This window comes from Carcharodon carcharias, chromosome 2 (genome assembly GCF_017639515.1).
Source record: "Carcharodon carcharias isolate sCarCar2 chromosome 2, sCarCar2.pri, whole genome shotgun sequence".
Taxonomy (NCBI): Eukaryota; Metazoa; Chordata; class Chondrichthyes; order Lamniformes; family Lamnidae; genus Carcharodon; species Carcharodon carcharias.
The window spans coordinates 86,514,898-86,538,599 of NC_054468.1; positions in this window are offsets into that span (position 1 = coordinate 86,514,898).

A 23,702-nucleotide genomic window follows, 5' to 3' on the forward strand; every position below is an offset into this window, starting at 1 on the left:
AGGAAGTGAGCGAGGGTAAAGATAGAGAGGGAGAGAGGGGGATTGGGGAGATGGAGAGGGGGAATGGGGAATGGGATGGAGGGAATGGGGAATGGGATGGAGGGAGGGGGGAATGGGATGGAGGGAGGGAGTGGGGAATGGGGGAGAGGGAGAATGATGGGGAATGGGGGAGAGGAAATGAGGGAGGGGAATGCGGGAGAGGGGGAACGGGGAGAGAGAGAGGGGGAATGAGGAATGGGGATAGGGAGGGAGTGGGAGGGGGGCACGAATGGGAGGGGGGAGTAATGGAAGGGAGGGAGGGAGGGAGGGGGGAAAGTGGGAGAATGAGGGAGCGGTGGGAATAGGGGAGAGGGCGGGGCAGAATGGGGGAGAGGGAAGGAGTGAATGGAGGGGGGAATGGAGGAGGGGGAATGAGAGGGAGGGAGGGAGGGAGGGAAGGGGAATGGGAGAGAGGGAGGGAGGTGGGGGAATGGGAGGGAGGGAGAGTGATTTTGGTGGGGAGGAAGGGGGAATGAGAAGGAGGGAGGGAAGGGGCAATGGGAGCGAGGGAGGGAAAGGGGAATGGGAGGGAGGGAGCAAGGTGTGGGATTGGGAGGCAGGGAGTGATGTGGGGGAATGGGAGGGAGGGGAATGGGAGGGAGGGAGGAGGAATGGGAGGGAGGGAGGGGGGAATGGAAAGGAGGGAGTGGGGGAATGGGAGGGAGGGATGGGGGAATGGGGGGAATGGGGGAGAGGGCAATTGGGAAAGGGAGCGAGGTGGGGTAATGGGGGGGAATGGGAGGGAGGAAGGGAAGGGGAATGGGAGGGAGGGAGGGTGTAATGGGAGGGAGGGAGTGGGGGAATGGGATGGAGTGAGGGAGTGGGGGAATGGGAAGGAGGGAGCAGGAGAATGGGAAAGAGGGAGTGGGGGAATGGGAGGGAGGGAGAGGGGGGAATGGGAAGGAGGGAGTGGGGGAATGGGATGGACGGAGTGGCGAATGGGAGGGAGGGAGGGGAGAATGGGGTGGAAGGAGGAAGGGGGGAAAGTGGGAGGAGGAGGTGGTGGAATGTGGGAGAGGGTGAGGGGAATGGGGAGAGGGAGGGAGGGAGGTGGGGAATGGGAGGAAGGGAGGGAAGGAGGAATGGGAAGGTGGGAATGGAAGGGAGGGGGGAATGGGAGGGAGGGAGCGGCGGAATGGGAGGGAGGGAGGGGGAATGGGAAGGAGGGATGAGGGGAGTGGAGGAGGAGGGGAATGGAGGAGAGGTAGGGGGAATGGGGAGAGGGAGAATCGATGGGGAATGAGGGAAAGGAAGTGAGGGAGGGTAAAAATGGAGAGGGAGAGAGGTGGAATGGGGAGAGGGAGGGAGTGGGGGAAATGGGAGGGTGGAAGGGGAGTGGGGGGTGCGAATGGGAGGGGGGAGTAATGGAAGGGAGGGAGGGACGAAGTGGGGAAAGTGGGAGAACGAGGGAGAGGTGGGAATGGGGGTGAGGGCGGGGGCAGAATGGGGGAGAGGGAGGGAATGAATGGAGGGGGGAATGGAGGAGGGGGGAACGGGGGAGAGGGAGGGGAGGAATGGGAAGGAGGGAGGGGAGGAATGGGAAGGAGGGAGGGGAGGAATGGGAAGGAGGGAGGGGAGGAATGGGAAGGAGGGAGGGGAGGAATGGGAAGGATTGAACTGGGGAATGGGAAAGAGGGAGTGGGGGAATGGGGGCATGGGGGGTAATGAGGAAGGGGGGAAATGCGGGAGAAGGAGGTGGGGGGGGAATGGGAGAGAGGGAGTGGGGAATGGGCAAGAGGGTGGGGAGAATGGGGGAGGAGGAGAATGAAATGGGGAGTAGGAGAGTGAAATGGGGAGAGGGAGGGGTAGATTGGGAGAGGGAGGGAGGAAGCGAAATGGGGGAATGGGTGGTAGGGAGTGAGGTGGGTCAATGGGAGGGAGGGAGGGGGGAATGGGAGGGGGTGGGGGAATGGGAAGGAGGGAGCAGCTAAATGGGAGGGAGGGAGGGAAGGGGGAATGGGAGGCAGGGAGCGAGTTGGAGGAATCGGAGGGAGGGAGGGCGAATGGGAGGGAGGGGGAATGGGAGGGAGGGATGGAGGGGGGAATGGGAGGGAGGGATGGAGGGGGGAATGGGAGGGAGGGACGGAGGGGGGAATGGGAAGGAGGGAGCAGGGGAATGGAAAGGAGAGAGCAGGAAAATGGGAAGGAGGGAGCGGGGGAATGGAGGAGGTGGGGGGGAATGGGAGAGAGGGAGAGGGGAATGGGCAAGAGGGCGGGGGGAATGGGGGAGAGGAAGAGGGGAATGGGGAGAGGGAGAGGGAAATGGGGAGAGGGAGGGGGAATGGGGAGAGGGAGTGAGGTGGGGAAATGTGAGGGAGGAAGTGAAGTGGGGGAATGGGAGGGATGGAGGGGGGAATGGGAGGGTGGGAGGGAGGGGGGAATGGGAGGGAGGGAGTGGGTGAATGGGAGGGAGGTAGGGGGAATGGGAGGGAGGGAGTGTGGGAGGGCACAATGGGAGGGAGGGAGGGAGGTGGGAATGGGAAGGAAGGAGCGGAGGAGTTGGAGGGACTGTGTGGGGAATGGGAGGGAGGGAGTGGGGGAATGGGAGGTAGGGAGGGAATGGGAGGGGGAAATGGGAGGGGGAGGGGGAATGGGAAGAAGGGAAGGATTGGGAGGGAGGGAGGAAGGGGGAAATGGAGGGGGGAGGGGGAATGGGAAGGAGGGAGCGGGTCAATGGGAGGGAGGAAGGGAAGGGGGAAAGTGAGGGAGGGAGCGAGCTGGGGGAATGGGAGGGAGGGAAGGGGCAATGGGAGGGAGGGAGGGAAGAGGGAATGGGAGGGAGGGAGAGAGGGGGAATGAGAGGGAGAGAGGGAGGGTGGAATGTGAATTGGGAGTGGAGGGAATGAGGGAGTGGGGAATGGAGGGGAAGGAGGTGGGGGGGATGGGGGACAGGGAAAGGGAGGGAGATGGGGAATGGGAGGCAGGAAACGAAGTGGGGGAATGGGAAGTAGGGAGCGAGGTGGCGGAATGGATGGGAGGGAGGGAGGGAGGCGGGAATGGGAGGGAGGGAGGGGAGAATGGGAGGGAGGGAGGGGGTAATGGGAGGGAGGGAGCTGTTGAATGCGAAGGATGGAGTGGGGAATGGGGGAGTGGGTGGGAATGAAGGAGGGGAATGGGGGAGAAGGAGATGGGGGGGAATGGGCGAGAGGGAGGGGAGAATGGGCAAGAGGGAGGGGGCAATGGGGGAGCCAGGGAATGAAATAGGGAGTGGGAGAGGGAAATGGGGAGAGGGAGGGGGTAATGGGAGGGAGGGAGGGTAGGGGTGAATGGGAAGGAGGGAACGAGGTGGGGGAATGAGAGATAGCGAGCGAGTTGGGGAATGGGGGAATGGGAGGGAGCGAATGGGGGGAGGGAGGGAGGGGTGAATGGGAGGGGGGAGTGGTAATGGGAAGGAGGGAGTGGGTGAATGGGATGAAGGGAGGGTAGGGGGAATGGGAGGGAGGGAGCGAGGTGGGGGATTGGGAGGCAGGGAGTGAGGTGGGGGAATGGGAGGGAGGGAGGGGGAATGGGAGGGAGGGATGGAGGGCGGAATGGGAGGGAGGGAGAGGGGGTGAATGGGAGGGAGGGGGGGAATGGGAAGGAGGGAGTGGGGGAGTGGGATGGAGGGTGCAGCGAATGGGAGGGAGGGAGGGGAGAATGGGGTGGAAGGAGGAAGGGGGGAAAGTGAGAGAAGGAGGTGGGGGAATGTGGGAGAGGGAGGGGGAATGGGGAGCTGGAGAATGAAATAGGGAATGAGAGAAGGAAACGGGGAGAGGGAGAGGGAAATGGGGAGAGGGAGGGAGGTGGGGAATGGGAGGAAGGGAGGGAAGGAGGAATGGGAACGTGGGAATGGGAGGGGGGAATGGAAGTGAGGGAGGGAGGGGGAATGGGAGGGAGGGAGCAGGGGAATGGGAACGATGGAGTGGGGGAATGGGAGGGAGGGAGGGGGAATGGGAGGGAGGGATGAGGGGAGTAGAGGAGGAGGGGAATGGAGGAAAGGTAGGGGGAATGGGGGCGGGGGAGAATCGTTGGGGAATGGGGGAAAGGAAGTGAGGGAGGGGAAAAATGGAGAGGGAGAGAGGGGGAATGGGGAGAGGGAGGGAGTCGGGGAAATGGGTGGGTGGAAGGGGAGTGGAGGGTGCAAATGGGAGGGGGGAGTAATGGAAGGGAGGGAGGGACGAAAGGGGGAAAGTGGGAGAACGAGGGAGAGGTGGGAATGGGGGAGAGGGCTGCGGCAGAATGGGGGTGAAAGAGGGAATGAATGGAGGGGGGAATGGAGGAGGGGGGAACAGGGGAGAGGGAGGGGAGTAATGGGTGAGTGGGAGGGGAGGAATGGGAGGGAGGGAGAGGGGGGAATGGGAGGGAGGGAGCAGGGATGTGGGATGTAGGGAGTGCTAAATGGGAGGGAGAAAGGGGGGGATTGGGGAAGGAATGAGGGAAGGGGAATGGGGGAGAAGGAGGTGGGGGGAATAGGGGAGAGGGAGAGGGAGGGGGAAATGAGGGAGCCGGAGAATGAAATAGGGATTGGGAGTAGGAAATGGGGAGAGGGAGGGGGAAATTGGGAGAGGGAGGGGGAAATGGGGAGAGCGAGGGAGGTGTGGAATGAGAGGGAGGGAGGCAGGGAAGATGGAATGGGAGGGTGGGAATTGGAGGGGGGAAGGGGAGGGAGGGAGGGAGGGAGAGGGGAAAGGGAAGGGGAATGGGAGGGAGGGTGAATGGGAAGGAGGGAGCGGGTGAATGGGAGGGAGGGATGGAGGGTGTAATGGCGAGGAGGGACCAGGGGAATGGGAGTGAGGGAGCGGGGCAATGGGAGTGAGGGAGGGGGAATGGGAGGGAGGGTTGAGGGGAATGGAGGAGGAGGGGAATGGAGGAGAGGTAGGGGGAATGGGGGAGAAGGAGAATCGATGGTGAATGTGGGAGTGGAAGTGAGGGAGGGTAAAAATAGAGGGGGAGAGAGGGGGATTGTGGAGAGGGAGAGGGGGAATGGGGAATGGGATGGAGGGAGGGAGAGGGGAATGGGATGGAGGGAGGGAGGGGGGAATGGGAAGGAGGGTGTGGGGGAATGGGAGCGAGGGAGCGGGGGAATGGGAGGAGAGGGAGGGGGAATGGGGGAGAGGGAGAATGATGGGGAATGGTGGAGAGGAAATGAGGGAGGGGAATGTGGGAGAGGGAGACGGGGGAAACGGTGAGAGGGAGAGGGGGAATGGGGAATGGGGAGAGGGAGGGAGTGGGACGGGGCACGAATGGGAGTGGAGAGTAAATGGAAGGGAGGGAGGGAGAGAGGAATGGGGGAAAGTGGGAGAATGAGGGAGAGGTGGGAATGGGGGAGAGGGCGGGGGCAGAATGGGGGAGAGGGAGGGGAGGAATGGGAGGGAGGGGGAATGGGAGGGAGGCGGAATGGGAGAGAGGGAGGGAGGAGGAATGAGAGCTAGGGAGCGAGGTGGGGGAATGGGATGGAGGGGGAGTGATTTTGGTGGGGAGGAGGGGGGAATGGGAAGGAGGGAGGGAAGGGGAAATGGGAGTGAGGGAGTGAGGTGTGGGATTGGGAGGCAGGGAGTGATGTAGGGGAATGGGAGGGAGGGGGAATGGGAGGGAGGGAGGGAGGGGGAATGGGAAGGAACGAGCGGGGGAGTGGGAGGGAGGGTGTGGGGAATGGGAGGGAGGGAGTGGGGGAATGGGAGGGAGGGATGGGGGAATGGGGGAGTGGGGGGAATGGGGGAGAGGGCAATTGGGACAGCGAGCAAGGGGGGGTAATGGGTGGGTGGAATGGGAGGGAGGGAAGTGGAATGGGAGTGAGGGAGGAGGGAATGGGAGGGAGGGAGTGGGGGAATGGGAGGGAGGGAGCGTGGGAATGGGATGGAGTGAGGGAGTGGGGGAATGGGAAGGAGGAAGCGGGAGAATGGGGGTGAGGGAGAAAGATGGGGAAAGGGGACATGTAGTGAGGGAGGGGAATGCGGGAAAGGGAGAGAGGGAGAATGGGGAGAGGGAGAGGGAGAGGGGGAATGGAAAATGGGGAGAGGGAGGGAGTGGGGGAAATGGGAGGGTGGATGGGGAATGGGAGGGGGCAGGAATGGAAGGGGGGATTAATGGAAGGGAGGGAGGGAGGGCGAAAGGGGGGAAAGTGGGAGAATGAGGGAGAGGTGGGAATGGGGAGAGGGTGGGGGCAGAATGGGGGAGAGGGAGGGAGGGAGTGAATGGAGGGGGGAATGGAGAAGGGGGGAATAGGGGAAAGGGAGGGAGGAATGGGAAGGAGGGAGGGAAGGGGGAATGGGAGGGAGGGATGGAGTGAAGGGGGATTGGGAGGGAGGGAGGTGTGGGATTGGGAGGCAGCGAGTGAGGTGTGTGAATGGGAGGGAGGGAGGGGGTGAATGGGAGGGTGGGAGGTGGGGAATGGGAGGGAGGGAGGGGGGAATGGGAAGGAAGGAATGGGGGAGTGGGAGGGATGGTGTGGGAGGGATGGTGTGGGGAATGGGAGGGATGGAATGGGGAATGGGGGAGAGGGGAGAATGGGGGAGAGGAAGAGGGCAATTGGGACAGGGAGCGAGGTGGGGTAATGGGGGGGAATGGGAGGGAGGGAGGGTGGAATGGGAGGGATGGAGGGGTGAATGGGAGGGAGGGAGAGGGGGGAATGGGAAGGAGGGAGCGGGGGAGTGGGAAGGAAGGAGTGGCGAATGGGAGGGTGGGAGGGGGGAATGGGGTGGAATGAAGGAGGGGGGAAAATGGGAGAAGGAGGTGGGGGAATGTGTGAGAGGGAGAGGGGAATTGGGGAGAGGGAGGGGGGAATGGGGGAGTTGGAGAATGAAATAGGGAGTGGGAGTAGAAAACGGGGAGAGGGAGGGGGAAATGGGGAGAGGGAGGGAGGTGGGGAACGGGAGGAAGGGAGGGAAGGAGGAATGGGAAGGTGGGAATGGAAGGGGGGAATGGAAGGGAGGGAGGGAGGGGGAATGGGAGGGAGGGAGCAGGGGAATGGGAACGAGGGAGCGGGGGAATGGGAGGGAAGGAGGTGGAATGGGAGGGAGGGATGAGGGGAGTGGAGGAGGAGTGGAATGGAGGAGAGGTAGGGGGAATGGGGGAGCGGGAGAATCGTTGGGAATGGGGGAAAGGAAGTGAGGGAGGGGAAAAATGGAGAGGGAGAGAGGGGAAATGGGGGCGAGGGAGGGAGTGGGGGAAATGGGAGGGTGGAAGGGGAGTGGGGGGGTGTGAATGGGAGGGCGGAGTAAAGGGAGGGAGGGCCGAAGGGGGGAAAGTGGGAGAATGAGGGATAGGTGGGAATGGGGGAGAGGGCTGGGGCAGAATGGGGGAGAGGTAGGGAATGAATGGAAGGGGGAATAGAGGAATGGGGTATGGGAGAGAGGGAGGGGAGGAATGGGGAGAGGGAGGGGAGGAATGGGAAGGAGGGAGGGGAGGAATGGGAAGGAGGGAGGGGAGGAATGGGAAAGAGGGAGTTGTGGAATGGGAGGGAGGGAGGGGGAATGGGGGCCTGGGGGGTAATGAGGGAGGGGGGAAACGGGGGAGAAGGAGGTGGGGGGGAATGGGAAAGAGAGAGTGGGGAATGGGCAAGAAGGCGGGAGAATGAAATGGGGAGTAGGAGAGTGAAATGGGGAGAGGGAGGGGAAGATTGGGAAAGGGAGAGAGGAAGCGAGGTGGGGGAATGGGAGGGAGGGAGCGATGTGGGGGAATGGGAGATAGGGAGCGAGGTGGAGGAATGGGAGGGATGGAGGGAATGGGAGGGAGAGTGGTTTTGGTGGGGGAGAGGGGGAATAGGAAGGAGGGAGGGGGGATAGGAAGGAGGGAGGGGGGAATGGGAGGGAGGGAGGGGGGAATGGGAAGGAAGGAGTGGGGTAGTGCGAGGGAGGGTGTGGGGAATGGGAGGGAGGGGTGGAAGGAGTGGGGAATGGGAGGGAGGGTGCAATGGGAGGGAGGGAGGGGGGAATGGGAAGGAAGGAGCGGGGGAGTGTGAGGGAGGGTGTGGGATGGGAGGGAGGGATTGGGAGAATGGGGGAGAGGGAGAAAGATGGGGAAAGGGGACATGTAGTGAGGGAGGGGAATGCGGGAAAGGGAGAGGGGGAATGGAAAATGGGGAGAGGGAGGGAGTGGGGGAAATGGGAGGGTGGATGGGGAGTGGGAGTGGACGCGAGTGGAAGGGGGGAGTAATGGAAGGGAGGGAGGGAGGGAGGAAGGGGGGAAAGTGGGAGAATGAGGGAGAGGTGGGAATGGGGGAGAGGGTGGGGGCAGAATGGGGGAGAGGGAGGGAGGGAGTGAATGGAGGGGGGAATGGAGGAGGGGGGAATAGGGGAAAGGGAGGGAGGAATGGGAAGGAGGGAGGGAAGGGGGAATGGGAGGGAGGGAGGGAGTGAGTGAAGTGGGAATGGGAGGGAGGGAGGAAGGTGTGGGATTGGGAGGCAGCGAGTGAGGTGGGCGAATGGGAGGGAGGGAGTGGGTGAATGGGAGGGAGGGCGGAGGGGAATGGGAGGGAGTGAGGGGGAATGGGAGGGAGGGAGGGATGGGGGAATGGGAAGCAAGGAATGGGGGAGTGGGAGGGATGGTGTGGGAGGGATGGTGTGGGGAATGGGAGGGATGGAATGGGGAATGAGAGGGAGGGAGTGGGGGAATGGGGTGAATGGGGGAGAGGAAGAGGGAGATTGGGACAGGGAGTGAGGTGGGGTAATGGGGGGAATGGGAGGGAGGGAGGGAAGGGGAATGGGAGGGAGGGGGGAATGGGAGGGATGGATGGGTGAATGGGAGGGTGGGAGAGGGGGTGAATGGGAGGGAGGGAGAGGGGGGAATGGGTGGAACGAAGGAGGGAGGAAAGTGGGAGAAGGAGGTGGGGGAATGTGTGAGAGGGAGAGGGGAATTGGGGAGAGGGAAGGGGGAATGGGGGAGCTGGAGAATGAGATAGGGAGTGGGAGTAGGAAACGGGGAGAGGGAGGGGGAAATGGGGAGAGGGAGGGAGGTGGGGAATGGGAGGAAGGGAGGGAAGGAGGAATGGGAAGGGGGAATGGAAGGGAGGGAGGGAGGGGAGAATGGGAGGGAGGGAGCAGGGGAATGGGAACGATGGAGCGGGGGAATGGGAACGATGGAGCGGGGGAATGGGAGCAAGGGAGCGGGGGAATGGGAGGGAAGGAGGTGGAATGGGAGGGAGGGATGAGGGGAGTGGAGGAGGAGTGGAATGGAGGAGAGGTAGGGGGAATGGGGGAGAGGGAGAATCGATGGGGAATGGGGGAAAGGAAGTGAGGGAGGGGAAAAATGGAGAGGGAGAGAGGGGAAATGGGGGAGAGGGAGGGAGTGGGGGAAATGGGAGGGTGGAAGGGGAGTGGGGGGGGTGTGAATGGGTGGGTGGAGTAAAGGGAGGGAGGGACGAAAGGGGGAAAGTGGGAGAACGAGGGAGAGGTGGGAATGGGGGAGAGGGCTGGGGCAGAATGGGGGAGAGGTAGGGAATGAATGGAAGGGGGAATGGAGGAGGGGGGTACGGGGAGAGGGAGGGGAGGAATGGGGGAGAGGGAGGGGAGGAATGGGGGAGAGGGAGGGGAGGAATGGGAAGGAGGGAGGGGAGGAATGGGAAGGAGGGAGGGGAGGAATGGGAAGGAGGGAGCAGGGGAATGGGAAAGAGGGAGTTGTGGAATGGGAGGGAGGGAGGGGGAATGGGGGCCTGGGGGGTAATGAGGGAGGGGGGAAATGGGGGAGAAGGAGGTGGGGGGGAATGGGAGAGAGAGAGTGGGGAATGGGCAAGAGGGCGGGGAGAATGGGGGAGGAGGAGAATGAAATGGGGAGTAGGAGAGTGAAATGGGGAGAGGGAGGGGTAAATGGGGAGAGGAAGGGGTAAATTGGGAGAGGGAGGGAGGACGCGAGGTGGGGGAATGGGAGGGATGGAGGGAATGGGAGGGAGAGTGGGTTTGGTGGGGGAGAGGGGGAATAGGAAAGAGGGAGGGGGAATGGGAGGGAGGGAGGGGGAATGGGAAGGAAAGAGCGGGGGAGTGCGAGGGAGGGTGTGGGGAATGGGAGGGAGGGAGGGGTGAATGGGAGGGAGGGAGGGGGGAATGGGAAGAAAGGAGCGGGGGAGTGTGAGGGAGGGTGTGGGATAGGAGGGAGGGAGTGGGGGAGCAGGAGAGTGGGGGGGAATGGGGGAGACGGAGAGAGCAATTGGAAGAGCGAGTGAGGTGGGGTAATGGGGGGGAATGGGAGGGAGGGAGGGAGAGTGGTTTTGGTGGGGGGGACGGGGAATGTGAGGGAGGAGGGAGGGAAGGGGGAATGGGAGGGAGGGTGCGAGGTGGGGGAATGGGAGGGAGGAAGGAGAGGGGTGAATGGGAGAGAGGGAATGAGGTGGGGGAATGAGAGATAGGGAGCGAGGTGGGGGAATGGGAGGGAGTGAGGGAATGGGAGGTGGGAGGGAGGGAGGGGTAATGGGAAGGAGGGAGTAGGGAAATGGGAAGGAGGGAGCGGGGGAATGGAGGTGGTGGGGGGGGAACGGGAGAGAGGGAGAGGGGAATGGGCAAGAGGGCGGGGAGAATGGGGAAGCCGGAGAATGAAATGGGGAGACCGAGAGGGAAATGGGGAGAGGGAGAGGGAAATGGGGAGAGGGAGGGGGAATGGGGAGTGGGAGTGAGGTGAGAAATGTGAGGGAGGAAGTGAGGTGGGGGAATGGCAGGTAGAGAGTGAGGTGAGGGAATGGGAGGGATGGAGGGGGTGAATGGGAAGGGATGGGGGAATGGGAGGGAGGGAGGGAGGGGGCAATGGGAGGGAGGGAGGGAGGGAAGGGATGAATGGGAGGGAGAGAGCAAGGTTTGGGGACTCGGAGATAGGGAGCAAGGTGGAGGAATGGGAGGGAGGGAGGGAATGGGAGGGAGGGAGGGAGAGTGGTTTTGGTGGGGGGAGGGGGAATAGGAAGAAGGGAGGGGGGAATGGGAGGGAGGGTGTGGGAAATGGGAGGGAGGGAGTGGAGGAATGGGAGGGAGGGAGGGAGTGGAGGAATGGGAGGGAGAGAGGGATTGGGGAATGGGAGGGAGGGGGAAATGGGAGGGAGGGAGGGAGGGGAATGGGAGGGAGGGAGGAAAGGGGTGAATGGGAGGGAGGAATGAGGTGGGGGAATGAGAGATAGGGAGCGAGGTGGGGGAATGGGAGGGCGTGAGGGAATGGGAGGGCATGAGGGAATGGGAGGGACGGAGGGAGAGGGGAGGAAATGGGAAGGGGAGGGGGAATGGGAAGGAGGGAGCAGGTCAATGGGAGGGAGGAAGGGAAGGGGGAAAGGGACAGAGGGAGCGAGGTGGGGGAATGAGAGGGAGGGAGAGAGGGGGAAATGGGAAGGAGAGAGGGAGGGTGGAATGGGAAGTAGGGAGTGGGGGGAATGAGGGGAGGGGAATGGAGGAGAAGGAGGTGGGGGGATGGAGGAGATGGAGAGGGGAATTGGGAGAGGGAGGGAGTTGGGGAATGGGAGGCAGGAAGCGGTGGGGGAATGGGAAGTAGGGAGTGAGGTGGGGGAATGGATGGGAGGGAGGGAGAGGGGAATGGGAAGGAAGGAGCGGGGGAGTGGGAGGGAGGGTGTGGGAAATGGGAGGGAGGGAGTGGGGGAATGGGAGGGAGGGATGGGGGAATGGGGGGGAATGGGGGAGAAGGCAATTGGGACAGGGAGTGAGGTGGGGTAATGGGGGGTGGAATGGGAGGGAGGAAGGGAAGGGGAATGGGAGGGAGGGAAGGGGAATGGGAGGGAGCATGGAGGGAATGGGAGGGAGGGTGCGGGGGAATGGGAGGGAGGGAGCGTGGGAATGGGATGGAGTGAGGGAGTGGGGGAATGGGAAGGAGGGAGTGGGAGAATGGGGGAGATGGAGAAAGATGGGGAATGGGGAGATGTAGTGAGGGAGTGGAATGCGGGAAAGGGAGAGAGGGAGAATGGGGAGAGGGAGAGGGGGAATGGAAAATGGGGAGAGGGAGGGAGTGGGGGAACTGGGAGGGTGGATGGGGAGTGGGAGGGGGCGCGAATGGAAGGGGGGAGTAATGGAAGGGGGGAGTAATGGAAGGGAGGGAGGGAGGGAGGAAGGGGGGAAAGTGGGAGAATGAGGGAGAGGTGGGAATGGGAGAGAGGGCAGGGGCAAAATGGGGGAGAGGGAGGGAGGGAATGAATGGAGGGGGGAATGGAGGAGGGGGAATAGGGGAAAGGGAGGGGAGGAATGGGAAGGAGGGAGGGAAGGGGGAATGGGAGGGAGGGAGGGAGGGAGGGGGAATGGGAGGGAGGCGGGGAATGGGAGGTAGGGACGGAGTGGGGAATGGGAAGGAGGGAGTGGTGGAATGGGAAGGAGGGAGCGGGGAATGGAGGAGGTGGGGGGGAATGGGGGAGAGGGAGAGGGGAATGGGCAAGAGGGCGGGCGGAATGGGGGAGCCGGAGAATGAAATGGGGAGAGGGAGAGGGAAGTGGGGAGAGGGAGGGGGAATGGGGAGTGGGAGTGAGGTGAGAAATGTGAGGGAGGAAGTGAGGTGGGGGAATGGGAGGTAGGGAGTGAGGTGAGGGAATGGGAGGGATGGAGGGGGTGAATGGGAGGGATGGGGGAATGGGAGGGAGGGAGGGAGGGGGGAAGGGATGCATGGGAGATAGGGAGCGAGCTGGGAGAATGGGAGGGAGGGAGGGAATGGGAGGGAGGGAGGGAGAGTGGTTTTGGTGGGGGGGAGGGGGAATAGGAAGGAGGGAGGGGGGAATGGGAGGGATGGAGGGGTGAATGGGAAGGAAGGAGTGGGGGAGTGGGAGGGAGGGAGTGGGGGAACGGGAGAGTTGGGGGTAATGGGGCAGGTGGAGAGAGCAATTGGAGGAGCGAGCGAGGTGGAGTAATGGGGGGAATGGGAGGGAGGGATGGAGAATGGTTTTGGTGGGGGCGACGGGGGAATGTGAGGGAGGGAGGGAGGGAAGGGGGAAAGGGAGGGAGGTAGGGAAGGGGGAATGGGAGGGAGCGAGCAAGGTGGGTTAATGGGAGGGAGGGTGGTGAGAGGTGAATGTGAGGGAGGGAGCGAGGTGGGGGAAAGGGACGGAGTGAGGGAATGGGAGGTGGGAGGGAATGGGAGGGGGAAATGGGAGGGGGAGGGGGAATGGGAAGAAGGGAGGGATTGGGAGGGAGGGAGGGAGGGAGGGGGAATGGAGGGGGAGGGGGAATGGGAAGGAGGGAGCAGGTCAATGGGAGGGAGGAAGGGAAGGGGGAAAGTGAGGGAGGGAGCGAGCTGGGGGAATGGGAGGGAGGGAAGGGGCACTGGGAGGGAGGAAGGGAAGAGGGAATGCGAGGGAGGGGGAGAGGGGGAATGGGAGGGAGAGAGGGAGGGTGGAATGTGAAGTAGGGAGTGGGGGAATGAGGGAGTGGGGAACGGAGGAGAAGGAGGTGGGGGGGAAGGGGGACAGGGAGAGGGGAATTGGGAGAGGGAGGGAGATGGGGAATGGGAGGCAGGAAACGAAGTGGGGGAATGGGAAGTAGGGAGCGAGGTGGTGGAATGGATGGGAGGGAGGGAGGGAGGCGGGAATGGGAGGGAGCGCGGGAAGCTGGAATGGGAGGGAGGGAGCGAGGGAAGGGGGAATGGGAGGGACCGAGGGGAGAATGGGAAGGAGGGAGGGGGTAATGGGAGGGAGGGAGCTGTTGAATGCGAAGGATGGATTGGGGAATGGGGGAGTGGGTGGGAATGAAGGAGGGGGAATGGGGGAGAAGGAGTTGGGGGGAATGGGCGAGAGGGAGGGGGGAATGGGCAAGAGGGAGGGGGCAATGGGGGAGCCAGGGAATGAAATAGGGAGTGGGAGAGGGAAATGGGGAGAGGGAGGGGGTAATGGGAGGGAGGGAGGGTAGGGGTGAATGGGAAGGAGGGAACGAGGTGGGGAATGAGAGATAGGGAGCGAGTTGGGGGAATGGGGGAATGGGAGGGAGCGAATGGGGGGAGGGAGGGAGGGATGAATGGGAGGGGGAGGGGTAATGGGAAGGAGGGAGTGGGTGAATGGGATGGAGGGAGGGAAGGGGGAATGGGAGGGAGGGAGCAAGGTGGGGGATAGGGTGGCAGGGAGCGAGGTGGGGGAATGGGAGGGAGGGGGGAATGGGAGGGAGGGATGGAGGGGGGAATGGGGGGGAGGGAGCGGGGGAGTGGGATGGAGGGAGTGGCGAATGGGAGGGAGGGAGGGGAGAATGGGGTGGAAGGAAGAAGGGGGGAAAGTGGGAGAAGGAGGTGGGGGAATGTGGGAGAGGGAGAGGGGAATTGGGGAGAGGGAGGGGGGAATGGGGGAGCTGGAGAATGAAATAGGGAGTGGGAGAAGGAAACGGGGAGAGGGAGGGGGTAATGGGGAGAGGGAGGGAGTGGTGGGAATGGGAGGGGGGAATGGAAGTGAGGGAGGGAGTGGCAATGGGAGGGAGGTATGGAGGGAGGAATGGAAGGGAGGGAGAGGGGGGAATGGGAGGGAGGGAGCGGGGATGTGGGATGTAGGGAGTGCTAAATGGGAGGGAGAAAGTAGGGGATTGGGGAACGAATGAGGGAAGGGGAATGGGGGAGAAGGAGGTGGGGGGCATGGGGGAGAGGGAGAGGGAGGGGGACCTGAGGGAGCCGGAGAATGAAATAGGGATTGGGAGTAGGAAATGGGGAGAGGGAGGGGGAAATTGGGAGAGGGAGGGGGAAATGGGGAGAGCGAGGGAGGTGTGGAATGGGAGGGAGGGAGGGAGGGAGAGGGGAAAGGGAAGGGGGAATGGGAGGGAGGGAGGGATGGTGAATGGGAAGGAGGAAGCCGGTGAATGGGAGCGAGGGAGGGTGAATGGGAGGGAAGGTTGAGGGGAATGGAGGAGGAGGGGAATGGAGGAGAGGTAGGGGGAATGGAGAGGGACAATCGATCGTGAATGTGGGAGCGGAAGTGAGGGGGGGTTAAGATAGAGGGGGAGAGAGGGGGATTGTGGAGATGGAGAGGGGGAATGGGGAATGGGATGGAGGGAGGGAGGGGGGAATGGGAAGGAGGGTGTGGGGGAATGGGAGCGAGGGAGCGGGAAAATGGGAGGAGAGGGAGGGGGAATGGGAGAGAGGGAGAATGATGGGGAATGGTGGAGAGGAAATGAGGGAGGGGAATGCGGGAGAGGGAGACGGGGAAACGGTGAGAGGGAGAGGGGGAATGGGGAATGGGGAGAGCGAGGGAGTGGGAGGGGGCGCAAATGGGAGTGGAGAGTAAATGGAAGGGAGGGAGGGAGAGAGGAACGGGGGAAAGTGGGAGAATGAGGGAGAGGTGGGAATGGGGGAGAGGGCGGGGCAGAATGGGGGAGAGGGAGGGGAGGAATGGGAAGGAGGGAGCGGGGGAATGGGAGGCAGGGAGGGGGAATGGGAGAGAGGGAGGGAGGGAGGGGGAATGGGAGGGAGGGAGTGAGGTGGGGGAATGGGAGACAGGGAGTGAGGTGGGGGAATGGGAGGGAGGGAGTGGGGAATGGGAGGGAGGGATGGGGGAATGGGGGAGTGGGGGTGAATGGGGGAGAGGGCAATTGGGACAGGGAGCGAGGGGGGTAATGTGGGGGTGGAATGGGAGGGAGGAAGGGAAGGGGAATGGGAGGGAGGGAGGGACAGGGAATGGGAGTGAGGGAGGAGGGACTGGGAGGGAGGGAATGGGGGAATAGGAGGGAGGGAGCGTGGGAATGGGATGAAGTGAGGGAGTGGGGGAATGGGAAGGAGGGAGCGGGAGAATGGGGGTGAGGGAGAAAGATGGGGAAAGGGGACATGTAGTGAGGGAGGGGAATGCGGGAAAGGGAGAGAGGGAGAATGGGGAGAGGGAGAGGGAGAGGGGGAATGGAAAATGGGGAGAGGGAGGGAGTGGGGGAAATGGGAGGGTGGGTGGGGAGTGGGAGGGGGCGGGAATGGAAGGGGGGATTAATGGAAGGGAGGGAGGGAGGGCGGAAGGGGGGAAAGTGGGAGAATGAGGGAGAGGTGGGAATGGGGGAGAGGGTGGGGTCAGAATGGGGGAGAGGGAGGGAGAGAGTGAATGGAGGGGGGAATGGAGAAGGGGGGAATAGGGGAAAGGGAGGGAGGAATGGGAAGGAGGGAGGGAAGGGGGAATGGGAGGGAGGGAGGGAGGTGTGGGATTGGGAGGCAGCGAGTGAGGTGGGTGAATGGGAGGGAGGGAGGGGGTGAATGGGAGGGAGGGAGGAGGGGAATGGGAGGGAGGGAGGGGGAATGGGAGGGAGTGAGGGGGGAATGGGAAGGAAGGAATGGGGGAGTGGGAGGGATGGTGTGGGAGGGATGGTGTGGGGAATGGGAGGGATGGAATGGGGAATGGGAGGGAGGGTTTGGGGGATTGGCAGAGAGAGGTGGGGGAATGGGAGGGAGGGATGGGTGAATGGGGGATAGGGGTGAATGGGGGAGACGGAGGGGAGGAATGGGGGAGAGGGAGGGGAGGAATGGGAAGGAGGGAGGGGAGGAATGGGAAGGAGGGAGGGGAGGAATGGGAAAGAGGGTGTTGTGGAATGGGAGGGAGGGAGGGGGAATGGGGGCCTGGGGGGTAATGAGGGAGGGGGGAAACGGGGGAGAAGGAGGGGGGGAATGGGAGAGAGAGAGTGGGGAATGGGCAAGAGGGCGGGGAGAATGGGGGAGGAGGAGAGTGAAATGGGGAGTAGGAGAGTGAAACGGGGAGAGGGAGGGGTAGATTGGGAAAGGGAGGGAGGAAGCGAGGTGGGGGAATGGGAGGGAGGGAGCGATGTGGGGGAATGGGAGGGATGGAGGGAATGGGATGGAGAGTGTTTTTGGTGGGGGAGAGGGGGAATAGGAAGGAGGGAGGGGGAATGGGAGGGAGGGAGGGACGGAATGGGAAGGAAGGAGCGGGGGAGTGCGAGGGAGGGTGTGGGAAATGGGAGGGAGGGAGGGGGGAATGGGAGGGAGGGAGGAGGGGAAGGAGTGGGGAATGGGCGGGAGGGAGGGAGGGTGCACTGGGAGGGAGGGAGGGAGGGGGGAATGGGATGGAAGGAGCGGGGGAGTGTGAGGGAGGGTGTGGGATGGGAGGGAGGGAGTGGGGGAACGGGAGAGTGGGGGGGGAATGGGGGAGACGGGGAATGGGAAGGAAGGAGCGGGGGAGTGGGAGGGAGGGTGTGGGAAATGGGAGGGAGGGAGTGGGGGAATGGGGGAGTTGGAGAAAGATGGGGAATGGGGAGATGTAGTGAGGGAGTGAAATGCGGGAAAGGGAGAGAGGGAGAATGGGGAGAGGGAGAGGGGGAATGGAAAATGGGGAGAGGGAGGGAGTGGGGGAAATGGGAGGGTGGATGGGGAGTGGGAGGGGGCGCGAATGGAAGGGGGGAGTAATGGAAGGGGGGAGTAATGGAAGGGGGGAGTAATGGAAGGGAGGGAGGGAGGGAGGAAGGGGGGAAAGTGGGAGAATGAGGGAGAGGTGGGAATGGGAGAGAGGGCGGGGGCAGAATCGGGGAGAGGGAGGGAGGGAATGAATGGAGGGGGGAATGGAGGAGGGGGAATAGGGGAGAGGGAGGGGAGGAATGGGAAGGAGGGAGGGAAGAGGGAATGGGAGGGAGGGAGGGAGGGATGGGGAATGGGAGGCAGGGTGTGAGGTGGAGGAATCGGAGGGAGGGAGGGGGAATGGGAGGGAGGCGGGGAATGGGAGGTAGGGACGGAGTGGGGAATAGAAAGGAGGGAGCGGGGAATGGAGGAGGTGGGGGGGAATGGGGGAGAGGGAGAGGGGAATGGGCAAGAGGGTGGGAGGAATGGGGGAGCCGGAGAATGAAATGGGGAGAGGGAGAGGGAAATGGGGAGAGGGAGAGAGAAATGGGGAGAGGGAGAGAGAAATGGGGTGAGGGAGGGGGAATGGGGAGTGGGAGTGAGGTGAGAAATGTGAGGGAGGAAGTGAGGTGGGGGAATGGGAGGTAGGGAGTGAGGTGAGGGAATGGGAGGGATGGTGTGGGGAATGGGAGGGTTGGGGGAATGGGAGGGAGGGAGGTAGGGGGGAATGGGAGGGAGGGAGGGAAGGGATGAATGGCAGATAGGGAGCGAGGTGGGAGAATGGGAGGGAGGGAGGGAATGGGAGGGAGGGAGGGAGAGTGGTTTTGGTGGGGGGAGGGGGAATAGGAAGGAGGGAGGGGGGAATGGGAGGCAGGGAGGGGGGAATGGGAAGGAAGGAGCAGGGGAGTGGGAGGGAGGGTGTGGGGAATGGGAGGGAGGGAGTGGGGGAATGGGAGGGAGGGAGTGGGGAATGGGAGGGAGGGAGGGGGAATGGGACGGAGGGAGGGAGGGGAATCGGAGGGAGGGAGGGAAGGGGTGAATGGGAGGGGGGGAATGAGGTGGGGGAATGAGAGATAGGGTTTAGGTTGGGGGAATGGTAGTGAGTGAGGGAATGGGAGGCGCGAGGGAATGGGACGGATGGAGGGAGGGAGGGGGAAATGGGAGGGGGATGGGGAATGGGAAGGAGGAAGGGATTGGGAGGGAGGGAGGGAGGGGGAAATGGAGGGGGTAGGCGAAATGGGAAGGAGGGAGCAGGTCAATTGGAGGAAGGAAGGGACGGGGAAAGGGAGGGAGGGAGCGAGCTGGGGGAATGGGAGGGAGGGAAGGGGCAATGGGAGGGAGGGAAGGGGGAATGGGAGGGAGGGAGAGAGGGGGGAATGGGAGGGAGAGAGGGAGGGTGGAATGGGTAGTAGGGAGTGGGGTGGAATGAGGGAGGGGGGAACGGAGGAGAAGGAGGTGGGGGAATGGGGGAGAGGGAGAGGGGAATTCGGAGAGGGAGGGAGGTGGGGAATGGGAGGCAGGAAGCGAAGTGGGGGAATGGGAAGTAGGGAGTGAGGTGGGGGAATGGATGGGAGGGAGGGAGGGAGGCGGGAATGGGTGGGAGGGAGCGAGGGAAAGGGGAACGGGAGGGAGGGTGCGAGGGAAGTGGGAATGGGAGGGAGGGAGGGGGGAATGGGAGGGTTGGGGGAATGGGAGGGAGGGAGGGAGGGAAGGGATGAATGGGAGATAGGGAGTGAGGTGGGAGAATAGGAGGGAAGGAGGGAGAGTGGTTTTGGTGGGGGGGAGGGGGAATAGGAAGGAGGGACGGGGGAATGGGAGGGAGGGAGGGGGGAATGGGAGGGAGGGAGTGGGGGAATGAGAGGGAGGGAGTGGGGAATGGGAGGGAGGTAGGGGGGAATGGGACGGAGGGAGGGGAATCGGAGGGAGGGAGGGAGGGAAGGGGTGAATGGGAGGGGTGGAATGAGGTGGGGGAATGAGAGATAGGGAGCGAGGGGGAATGGTAGTGAGTGAGGGAATGGGAGGCCGGAGGGAATGGGATGGATGGAGGGAGGGAGGGGGAAATGGGAGGGGGATGGGGAATGGGAAGGAGGGAGGGATTGGGAGGGAGGGAGGGAGGGGGAAATGGAGGGGGTAGGCGGAATGGGAAGGAGGGAGCAGGTCAATGGGAGGGAGGAAGGGAAGGGGAAAGGGAGGGAGGGAGCGAGCTGGGGGAATGGGAGGGAGGGAAGGGGCAATGGGAGCGAGGGAGGGAGGGGGAAATGGGAGGGAGGGAGAGAGGGAGGGTGGAATGGATAGTAGGGAGTGGGGGGTAATGAGGGAGGGGGAACGGAGGAGAAAGAGGTGGTGGAATGGGGGACAGGGAGAGGGGAATTGGGAGAGGGAGGGAGGTGGGGAATGGGAGGCAGGAAGCCAAGTGGGGGAATGGGAAGTAGGGAGTGAGGTGGAGGAATGGATGGGAGGGAGGGAGGGAGGCGGGAATGGGTGGAAGGGAGCGAGGGAAGGGGGAATGGGAGGGAGGGTGTGAGGGAAGGGGGAATGGGAGGGAGGGAGGGGGAATGGGAAGAGGGAACTGGGGAATGGGAAGGAAGGAGGGGGGAATGTGGGAGTGGGTGGGAATGAAGGAGGGGGAATGGGGGAGAAGGAGGTGGGGGGGAGTGGGGGAGAGGGAGGGGGGAATGCGCAAGAGGGAAGGGGCAATGGGGGAGCCAGGGAATGAAATAGGGAGTGGGAGAGGGAAATGAGGAGATGGAGGGGGGAATGGGAGGGAGGGAGGGTAGGGGTGAACGGGAGGGAGGTAACGAGGTGGGCGAATGAGAGGGAGGGAGTGGGGAATGGGAGGGAGGGAAAGGGGGTGAATGGGAAGGAGGGAGAGGGGGGAATGGGAAGGAGGGAGTGGGGGAGTGGGATGGAGGGAGTGGCGAATGGGAGGGAAGGAGGGGGGAATGTGGGAGAAGGAGGTGGGGGAATGGGGGAGAGGGAGACGGGAATTGGGGAGAGTGAGGGGGAAATGGGGAGAGGGAGGGGAACGGGAGGAATGGAGGGAAGGAGGAATTGGAAGGTGGGAATGGGAGGGGGGAATGGAAGGGAGGGAGGGAGCAGGGGAATGGGAACGATGGAGCAGGGGAATGGGAGTGCGGGAGAGGGGGAATGGGAGGGAGGGATCAGGGTAGTGGAGGAGGAGGGGAATGGAGGAGAGGTAGGGGGAATGGGGGAGAGGGAGAATCGATGGGGAATGGGCGAAAAGAAGTGAGGGAGGGGAAAAATTGATAGGGAGAGAGGGTGAATGGGGGAGAAGGAGGGAGTGGGGGAAATGGGAAGGCGGAAGGGGAGTGGGGGGTGCGAATGGGAGGGGGGAGTAATAGAAGGGAGGGAGGGACGAAGGGGGGAAAGTGGGAGAACGAGGGAGAGGTGAGAATGGGGGAGAGGGCGGGGGCAGAATGGGGGAGAGGGAGGGAATGAATGGAGAGGGGAATGGAGGAGGGGGGAACGTCGGAGAGGGCGTGGAGGAATGGGGGAGAGGGAGGGGAGGAATGGGAAGGAGGGAGGGGAGGAATGGGAAGGAGGGGAGGAATGGGAAGTAGTGGGAGGAATGGGAAGGAGGGAGTGGAGGAATGGGAGGGAGGGAGGGGGAATGGGGGCATGGGGGGGTAATTAGGGAGGGGTGAAACGGGGAGAAGGAGGTGGAGGTAGAATGGGAGAGAGGGAGACGGGAATGGGCAAGAGGGCAGGGAGAATGGGGGAGGAGGAGAATGAAATGGGGAGTAGGAGAGTGAAATGGGGAGAGGGAGGGGTAGATTGGGAGATGTAGGGAGGAAGCGAGGTGGGGGAATGGGTGGTAGGGAGTGAGGTGGGGGAATGGTAAGGAGGGAGGGGGGAATGGAAGGGGGAGGGGGAATGGGAAGGAGGGAGCAGGTCAATGGGAGGGAGGGAGGGAAGGGGCAATGGGAGGGAGGGAGTGAGGTGGGGGATTGGGAGGCAGGGAGTGAGGTGGAGGAATCAGAGGGAGGGAGGGCAAATGGGAGGGAGGGGGAATGGGAGGGAGGGATGTAGGGGGGAATGGGAGGGAAGGACGGAGGGGTGATTGGGAAGGAGGGAGCGGGGGAATGGAGAAGCTGGGGGGGAATGGGAGAGAGGGAGAGGGGAATGGGCAAGAGGGCAGGAGGAATGGGGGAGCCGGAGAATGAAATGGGGAGAGGGAGAGGGAAATGGGGAGAGGGAGAGGGAAATTGGGAGAGGGAGGGGGAATGGGGAGAGGGAGTGAGGTGGGGAAATGGGAGGGAGGGAGTGAGGTGTGGGAGAGGGGGAATAGGAAGGAGGGAGGGGGGGAATGTGAGGGAGGGAGGGGGGAATGGGAAGGAAGGAGCGGGGGAGTGGGAGGGAGGGTGTGGGGAATGGGAGGGAGGGAGTGGGTGAATGGGAGGGGAGTGGGAGGGGGGAATGGGAGGGAGGTAGGGAGGGGGGAATGGGAGGGAGGGAGGGAGGAAAGGTGTGGAGAATGGGAGGGGGGGCGGAATGGGAGGGAGGGAGGGTGTGGGGGAATGGGAGGGAGGGAGCGAGGGGGCAATGGGAGGGAGGGAGCAGGGGGACTGGGAGGGATGGTGTGGGGAATGGGAGGGAGGGAGGGGGGGAATGGGAAGGAAGGAGCGGGGGAGTGGGAGGGATGGTGTGGGGAATGTGAGGGAGGGAGTGGGGGAATGGCAGGGAGGGGTGGGGGAATGGGAGGGAGGGATGAGGGAATGGGGGAGAGGGGGGGAATGGGGGAGAGGGAGAGGGCAATTGGGACAGGGAACGAGGTGGGGTAATGGGGGCGAATTGGAGGGAGGGAGGGAAGGGGAATGGGAGGGAGGGAGCGTGGGAATGGGATGGAGTGAGGGAGTGGGGGAATGGGAAGGAGTGAGCGGGAGAATGGGGGAGAGGGAGAATGATGGGGAATGGAGGAGATGTCGCGAGGGAGGGGAATGCGGGAAAGGGAGAGAGGGGGAATGGGGAGAGGGAGGGAGTGTGGGAAAGGGGAGGGTGGATGGGGAGTGGAGGGGGTGCGAATGGAAGGGGGAGTAATGGAAGGGAGGGAGGGAGGTAGGAAAGGGGGAAAGTGGGAGAATGAGGGAGAGGTGGGAATGGGGGAGAGGGCGGGGGCAGAATGGGGGAGAGGGAGGGAGTGAATGGAGGGGGGAATGGAGGAGGGGGAATAGGGGAGAGGGAGGGGAGGAATGGGAAGGAGAGAGGGAAGGGGGAATAGGAGGGAGGGAGGGAGTGAAGGGGGAATGGGAGGGAGGGAGCGAGGTGTGGGATTGGGAGGCAGCAAGTGAGGTGGGTAAATGGGAGGGAGTGAGGGAGGGGGAATTGGAGGGAGGGAGGGAGGTGGAATGGGAAGGAAGGAGCGGGGGAATGGGAGGGAGGGTATGGGGAATGGGAGGGAGGGACTGGGGAATGGGAGGGAGGGAGTGGGGGAATGGGTAGGAGGGATGGGGGAATGGGTGAGTGGGGGGGGAATGGGGGAGAGGGAGAGGGCAATTGGGAAAGGGAGCGAGGTGGTGTAATGGGGGGGAATGGGAGGGCGGGAGGGGGGAATGGGAGGGAGGGAGCGTGGGAATGGGATGGAGTGAGGGAGTGGGGGAATGGGAAGGAGGGAGCGGGAGAATGGGGGAGAGGGAGAATGATGGGGAATGGGGGAGATGTAGCGAGGGAGGGGCATGCAGGAAAGAGAGAGAGGGGAAATGGGGCGAGGGAGAGGGGGCATGGGGAATGGGGAGAGGGAGGGAGTGGGGGAGAGGTAGGGGGAACGGGGGAGAGGGAGAATCGATGGGGAATGGGGGAAAGGAAGTGAGGGAGGGGAAAAATGGAGAGGGAGAGAGGGGGAATGGGGGAGAGGGAGGGAGAGGGAGTGGGGGAAATGGGAGGGTGTAAAGGGAGTGGGGGGGTGAGAATGGGAGGGGGGAGTAATGGAAGGGAGGGAGGGACGAAGGGGGGAAAGTGGGAGAACGAGGGAGAGGTGGGAATGGTGGAGAGGGCAGGGGCAGAATGGGGGAGAGGGAGGGAATGAATGGAGGGGGGAATGGAGGAGGGGGGACCAGGGGAGAGGGAGGGGAGGAATGGGGGAGAGGGAGGGGAGGAATGGGAAAGAGGGAGGGGAGGAATGGGAAGGAGGGAGTGCAGGAATGGGAAGGAGGGAGTGGGGGAATGGGAGGGAGGGAGGGGGAGTGGGGGAATGGGAGGGAGGGAGGGAGAATGGGGGAATGGGAGGTAGGGAGGGGAATGGGGGCATGGGGGGTAATGAGGGAGGGGGCAAATGGGGGAGAAGGAGGTGGGGGGTAATGGGAGAGAGGGAGAGGGGAATGGGCAAGAGGGCGGGGAGAATGGGGGAGGCGGAGAATGAAATGGGGAGTAGGAGAGGGAAATGGGAAGAGGGAGGGGTAGATTGGGAGAGGGAGGGAGGAAGCGAGGTGGGGGAATGGGTGGTAGGGAGTGAGGTGGGGAATGGGAGGGAG